Genomic DNA, 6,933 nt, shown 5'->3' on the forward strand with positions numbered 1-6,933 from the left:
TTATACATATAATTATATATACCTAAGTTATAGATAACACATAATTATATGTGTACATGTAAATACATATATGTACATATATTGTAGACACATAAAATTTTATATATAATAATCATATATTACATAGTTAAAATTTATATTACATAATTTTATGAATATCTTTAAAATCTATTAGAAGATTACTCTGACTATATTCTGGATGTTCACTTTCTAATCAAGATTGTCTAATCCAATTGTGGTTGAATTTTAGTGTTTAAATCTGAGTTTATGTATGTGATTCCATGGTTTATGTTTTAATGAGAAAATAACAAAAGCAGACCTAAGTGATTCATTTATGCCAAATGATGTTGTATGTGCTGTATGAAAGATAGTGTCACAGTAGGCCAAAAAACAAAAAGTGATGGGAAATTGAGTCTTCACTTTGCACTCAGCAGTGAGGGCACACCCAGCACAAGAACCGATACTCCAGCAATCAGCATAATTTCGTGTTGCAAATAGAAACTGGTTTCAGTAAAATGAAACCATGTTACAGTAAATGAAATGTGAATATGAAATGTGTTGGTTTCATAGTTTTGTTTACATATAATTTTACATTTCATTGTGTTTAAGGTTTATATCTAGCTTTATAGCTCTACATATATAAGTAACATTATTATATATAAAGTTGATTTAAGTTAACACTGGGGAGGGAGTCCTTAAGAATAATATTTATTCATAATTTAAGTTTCAGAAGTTGAGGGAAGATTCATGGAGGTAAGGACCATGAATATTTTACTAAAACTCTATTCCCAGGCCTAGCACAAAGTCTGGCATATAGTATGTGTTCAAAAAAATATATACTAAATAAATGTATGTAGGTGCTAAGGGAAAGACTAGGAAATTGTTGCAGTTAACCCATAAGAATCCATAAGTTTTTAGTCAAGTGATTTATTAGTCTATTTTTACAAGAAAATCAAAACACCTCCTCATCAAATGGGTTACAGCAAAACTGCCTTGAATCTGATACTGCAAGATGTGAATTTCTCTTTGTTAGAGAGAATACAAATAAAAGTAATTAATCAGAACATGAAAAAAAAATCAAATTAAATACTTTAGTAAAACACTAGAGAAAGAAAAGTGTTTCCTCTAAAATGAAGATTAGCCAGTTGGTAAACTCCTCAAGAGGACACAATGATCTCTCCCACCTGAGCCAAGTACAGAGAAACTGCCCCCAAGAATGAATAACTGCTCTTAACCAGTGTTGCACAAGGTCACATACAGATGTTGCAGACAAAGCAAGTACCATGAAAAAAAATCTGTGGAAAGAGCAAGCAATGAGTGCGTCTGGAGAAGAAGTCAGGGAACCTTGTAGGGGTCAGTGAGGGATGAAGGAGCTTGGTTATTGTATCATGGAGTGGCAAAGAGGGCTCAGGCTTGGAGTTGGTAGACGTGGGTGGGGGCACTTACCAGCTGACTTTGGACAAGTTGCTTATCCTCTTTTAGCTTCAGTTCTTTTTATGTGTAAAATAAGGATGATGATATTTGCATTAGAGTTGATATGTATATGGTTGCTGGCATGCAGTATGCCATCAATGAGTGGTGTTTTAAAATAATAACAGTAATTGCCATCATCATCATCATCATCTTCATCATCATCCTAGCATCAGGGATCTTTGAATGTACAGAGGGAAAAATGATAGCACTATTTCACTTTTGCATTTCTACCAAGCTCCTAGGTGATGCTAGTGGAGCTGGTCCATGGACTACACTTTCAGAAGCCAAATTGGACCTTATCAGAATCTCTGGCCCTCCTCTCTTTCCCCACTCACTCTAGTTCCTTGTCTCACCCCACTTCCTGTCAATATCGGGGTTCACACCTTTCCCCTGAGTCTAAATGGGTTATATCATTGAGACATGAAGGGGAAATATGTTTGCTTCCACTTTACTTATTTAATTTTCCTGGCCTTCCTCTAGAACTGCAGCTCGACAAGCTCTCCCAGTGGTTCCTATGCACACTAAAGTCTGAGAAGCGCTAATCTAGAATATAGATTTTCTGATGCAAAAGAGGGTTCTTTGTATAAGAGCGACTGTGAGGATTAATTTACACTGTCGTAAAGAGAAACAACAAAATGATTTTAACGGGGCATATGGTCTCGAGTTTCCTTCTCCCTGGGTTCTGTGGGAAGAATAGTCAATAAAGGAGGCAGCTGATGCTCAGGAGGGGCTAACCCGTTCTCACCAGGGGAAGGAAGTTAAGCTGGTGCCGGTCTCCCTTGCTTTTTATAGAATGGGAATTTGATAGAGCTGGGCTGGTGTGTTCTTAGAGTGTTACCAGTGAGGTCAAAGTGGATCAGCTGTTACTATGGTCCCTCTAAGCCTTTCTTTCTGTGGCCTGATTCATTTTCAAAGGCAGCGAGTGAAAAAGGCGCCTAGTGTCTTAGCCTGTCCACCAGAGCTAATTGCCCCTCAGTTCTGCACAGAAAGCACCAACCGTGGCCTTGTCCCTGCTGACCGAATGTACGTGAAGGAGCTGCCGGCGCACTTGTCTGGAAAGGTTTATACTTTCAGTCTTAAACAAGGGAGCTTGTAAAGGGACACCTGCTTTGAAAGAGCAGAGGCTATTTTCCTATCGGAGCCTCTGCCCTTAACCTAAAGTGGGCAGTACACAAATGCAGAGTATCTTCTACTTCACTACTGACCAGACTTTCAGGAAATGGGAGAATTAAATAAAGGAAGATAAAAGGCAGTTTCTAGCTCTGAAGAAGAATTAAAATCACACAAAAAGGAGAATCTTGGATTCATGTCCCTTGGCTCCACATCACCGCGAGGACTTTTATATGACTGTGGGATAGGAACTAAAAAGGATCCACTTCTGGACGCTCACTTAACCTGGAGCTCCAGGGTCTGTAAAATAGAGCCGAAGGAGGAAACAGGAGCTTAAAGGAACAGTGTGTCTAAATACAAACTATCTAATTAAAGTAGGCTCTTCCTCTTCTGGGTTTGTAATTCCATGCTCACTGCTCCCTCTGCTGGACCTAGAAGCATAGATTCCCAGATCTATAAACTCCAAGTTAGTCATTTATTAAATCTGTCCCTTTTGAACCAAGTACCTGTTCTGAAGGACAAAAAGACATTTTGATGGGATGAGGAGAACAAAGCCAACTGTCATTTTCCTGGGAGTTTATGATACTGGATAAAAAAAAAAAACCAGCATAACTTATTTTCCACAGGAAAGAAAAAAATAAAGGCCCCCAATGAAGATACCTTTTAAATAGCAATGATATAAAAATATTTCTAGTAAGAATGAATAAATATTTTCCATGTGGTAGAGAAACAACACTTATGCAACTATCTCCCCTCTTTTTCTTTTCCACAAACCCCACGGCAAGGACAATGAGTGTTCCCTTCTTCCCATGGCAAATCGAGATGCTTAGGCATGCTGGCTTCAATGGCAATACTGCATTATTTAAAAGGACTTTCAGAGAAAGATAGTAAGAATAAACAGTTTGCAATGGATACCACATCATCTGTTAAAAACATTTCCCTCTTTCCACCTCCTTCTTTGTTCTCCATTTTAAAAATTGCTTATGATAAACATCCCTTCCCAATCTCCCACATCCTAGCAAGGAAGCACTTTTTTCAAGAGATAATTTAAAAACATTTATAATGGACCATTTCAAACCTACACAAAAGTTAAAAAAAAAAAGTACTACTCTCCTCTCTATACTCATCATGCAGCTTCAGCAATTATCAGCAGATCATCCAAACTGTATACACCCCCACTGACTTCCCTCTGTTGCATTATTTTCAAGTAAATTTTACATATGTTATTTCAGCCATAAATATTTCTGTATTTTTTCTAAAAGATAAGGACGATTTTTTTAACATAACTATAATGTTATTATTATACCAAAAAATTAACGAGAACTCCCTTGTTTTCAGTTTTAATGTCAAACTGAAAACTCCTTGTTTTCAGTTTTAATGTCATCCTCCCATTTTTGTTCCTCTTTCTTCCCAACAGAGTTGACATCAGTTTTAGAGCCTTCTGAGTTATAATAATGAAGCTGTGTTTTGTCTGGAAGTTGATAAGAAGATGAGGTGTAGAGGAAGCGAGAGGAAGAGCTAAATTCCGCAATTGTGAATGTATATATGTTTCTGCATGCATGTTTGAACATAGTGCTGTGCATATGTAGCGGCCTGTCCTATGGTTAATCAGGGAAATTTTAGGACCAGAAACTGTGTCTCTGGAAATGGCAGTGCAGAGACAAGTGATCATACTGGCGTGCTAAAAGCTCTGGGGACAAGGGTATACCATTTTACTACAAATACTTTATTTCTGTGTTTTAACTAGCATTTCTTAATGTTAAAGTAATGATTTCTTAACCGAAAACTGCATATTTAAATATCTGAAGTTTATGAAAACGGCCGATGCCAGGCCATAGATAATTAATAAGAATTTTTTTTTAGAGATTGGGAATGGGGGTTGTTTAAAAAGCTTCCTAGGTGATTCTAAAGTGCAACCGGGGTTGAGAATATGAGCCTAAATTAACAGGTTTTGTGGTAGGTAATGATAAAGCAAGTTCTCCAATGCTATCAGTAGAGGGCAGCACTTCCCCAATAATTAAGTAATTCAAATCTGTCATTGAAGTACTAGCCTGATAATTTTCAGCATTTTAAAATAGTCGACTTGCATAAAACTGATTTTGATTCCTTATTTAAGCTTCAATTCTTTTATAATTCTATGTAATTTAAATGAATTAAAATTCAAACTTCTAAATAGATTCTGAATATAATCCTGCAATTTCAACAACACCAAGAGGTTATTTTAAACCACTTTATTTTAAATCAACACTACTTTAAACTACAGTTGAACAACTCAGAAATATTACCATAATAAATAACATTTATGTTTTGATGAAAGCCAGGGAAAATATTTCTGGATTTGGTAAATAGTATTTAAAATTTGTTTAATAACATGAGTTTTCAGCACGGTTCTAGAGGATCCTAAATGCTCAAGGTGCAAAACTGGACAAAGAGATCTGGAAAGAATTCCTATAAATGTATCTAACAAAACTGCATCAGTGTCTTAGAATAATCTATAAATGCTTGCTGTATTATTTAGATTTAGCAGATGGAAGAATTCTTGAGCCAATAACCCAGTCTTATTTTATGCAAAGAGTCTCACTTACTTAAAACATAAAATATGAGATATTTTTAAAATGTCTTTAGATTCACATCGTATTTAATATGAATGGGGCCCAATAGTAATATGGTAGAGAGCACAGTCAGCCTGGTAAAGATTATGTTGAAAGTGACTATTTCCTGAATCTCCTTAGAGAGGAGGGGTGTGGGCATCAGCTTGGTGGGATACTGTTTGGGAGGCAGAATTAGCCTTACATATACAGAGTTTATGGCACCAAATGGATCTTCCTTCTCTCTTACCTTAACTCCTTGTGAATATGCAATAATTTTAAAAAATAGTATTACTTCTAAGACCTAAAAAATCCCAGGACAGGAGTCTAAAAATCAGGAGCCTAGTTTTACAAGGGAAGCTGTTACTTACCTCATTTCTTTGTCATATTTTGGTACTATTTGAGATGAGTACAGAGTAAATGTAGTTGTCTGAAGAAATTATATAGCAAAATCTAGCAAAATTTGCACTTTCTCATATTCATATATGTACATTTATAGTCATTTGCATACAGAAACCATCCTCATACATACATATGCATACCCCACACACCCTTTACCCGTTGACATTGAACTTCAATAAAATGGTGTTTCTATTAAAATTTCAATTCCATCCATAGACTTATAATGAAAAACTTTCATTAATATAAAATTTATCATTCAACAACATAGCCTCGTAAGTCACATAAATTGCGGTATTTTTACTCCAGAGCTCCTAACAAATGCAAGCAAAACTTAAGATGTTTCGCCACAGCCTTACTGCACTTGAACTGCACAGATAGAAGATTATAAACTAATTATACCAACAGTTATTTGATGGAAAGTTGTTTAAAGCATAATAAGAAAGGTGGTAACCATCAAAGACAGTTCCCCTCTGTATATCATATCTCTTCTTGAGCAACATAACTTTGTAGCCGCTCTCTCTAGTGGAAAGAAGTACTTTTCATCTCTAGAGATGCCAAATAGCCTGTCTGTGTATGTGTGGCCCTCGTGTTTTAACCTGTATAAATAAAAACAGATAAAGTACAATGCTAAGAGATAACAAAAGGGACTTCCACCTAAGGATACAAGGACAATAAGCATACGTAATGCCACGTCTGGAACATTCTACTGCTCCCAGGTTTGCTGGTCTCTTTTCCTATAGTCATGGAAGCTCTTTGGTCACTTTGCTTTAGCGTACAAGAGTCAACTGACTCCCCACTCCCTTTGCCACAAGCCTGCAAGCTTAGGATGGAAAACAATTTCAACATTCACCACTTGGACTCTCTCCCTTAGCAATCACATTTGTTGTTCATACATGGTCTTTGGCTGCCTTCTCTCCCAACCATCTGTTAAGAAAGGCATTGTGCCTGCTCAGATAGGATGGTGCCACTATTTCTAAGAGACTCTCACAAATATATGTGTCTTAACTACTTCGACTTCACAAATTTCAAAGTATGTTTATTGACTAGAATTGTATTTTAAAACTCAGCAGAGCTGAGTAGTTAAGGACTAAATTCTGTGTCTCGATGGCTTGTGAGATTCCCAAAAGAATTATTCCAGACTTATTTTCAATGGGTGGACAATGAAATCAAATGCCACGTTTTCCATGATTAAATACAGGATATAAATACAGCTGTACACATCATTGCTTTCTCTTTCCATGTGACCAGCTCTGAGAAAACAGCGGCTGTACACCAGTTACTCTCTCATCCTGAGGCCACACATGTCTCAACGGTACACAAAGATGTTTAAACGCTTGAAATATTTGATTTGCGAATAAAA

This window comes from Pteropus alecto, unplaced genomic scaffold, assembly GCF_000325575.1.
Source record: "Pteropus alecto unplaced genomic scaffold, ASM32557v1 scaffold79, whole genome shotgun sequence".
NCBI classification, from domain to species: domain Eukaryota; kingdom Metazoa; phylum Chordata; class Mammalia; order Chiroptera; family Pteropodidae; genus Pteropus; species Pteropus alecto.